Raw genomic sequence first — 1,155 nt, forward strand, 5'->3', positions numbered from 1 at the left:
TCTCAACTTATATAAAAATACCAAAAGTAACAACAGACAAATTTAATTTCATTGCAAGAAAATTTCTGTAGAATTAAAAAAATGACAAACATAAAATATATTTAGTGAAGTAAAAAAAATACAAGTTCTAAAAAAGATTAGGAGGGTTAAAAATAACGAAGTAGTGATTCAAAATACCGCTATTTTATTTACAGGGACGGAGTTATGTTGATGGGATAGGGACAATGCCTCTCCTTCCCCAAATTAATAATTTGTATACCCTAAATCTTTACTTTTCAGTATGACTCTTTCTTAATTTTAAATTTGTTTCTCTTAATTTATATTTTTTTATGTTGGTCCTTCTAAAAAAATTTTTAATTTCATCCTATTTGTTTAAGTGACAGTGATGATTTCTAAAAAAAAATTATCTATTATAAAAGAAAGTTGTGTATTCTAGCAATAACTTAAATTTTAATAAATTATTCTCTTATAAGGCTACACCTACAAGAGAAAATTCATGGAAAGATATATCAGTTATAAATAAAAGAGCAAGAAATAAAAAATAAGATGATTAGAAGACTATCTTTGAAGGTAGAAGGAAGAAGAATTCAATTTTGAGAGGACAATTGGCAATCATGTGGTGTGTTAAAAGACATTTTTTTAAAGTTTTTTTCCGTCTCAAACCAAAACAAATCTATTACATGTGATTGTAGATTTTGGAATGGGTTAGAGTGGATATAGAAATTTTAATGGAAAATGAAACTATTCCAATGGAAGTTGAAACTAGTTAACCAACTTCATGAGGTTCTACAGTCAATCAAATTAACAACCAAGAGAAACGACGAATTGGGTGAAAATTTGAAAAATCAGGTGTTTATTCTACAAACTCTTTTGTGCAGATTTTGTAGGCAAAAACACTTCTAGAGGGTATTACAAGCTACAGTTTTATTAGCACTATTTGGAGAGGTTTGGTGTTACCAAGAGTTGAGTTATTCACTTAGTTTGTATTAGTTGACAGCGTTAATATTAAAGAGAGATGATGTAAATTAGGTATTATTGATCAAAATGATATTTGTGTATTATATAAAAAAAATGTTGAGAATATTTTTTACTTATTTTTTGGTTGAGTTTACTTGACAGATGTGACGTGCTTGCATGGTTGATTATTTATAGTAG

This window comes from Arachis ipaensis, chromosome B10 (assembly GCF_000816755.2).
Source record: "Arachis ipaensis cultivar K30076 chromosome B10, Araip1.1, whole genome shotgun sequence".
In the NCBI taxonomy this organism is placed as follows: domain Eukaryota; kingdom Viridiplantae; phylum Streptophyta; class Magnoliopsida; order Fabales; family Fabaceae; genus Arachis; species Arachis ipaensis.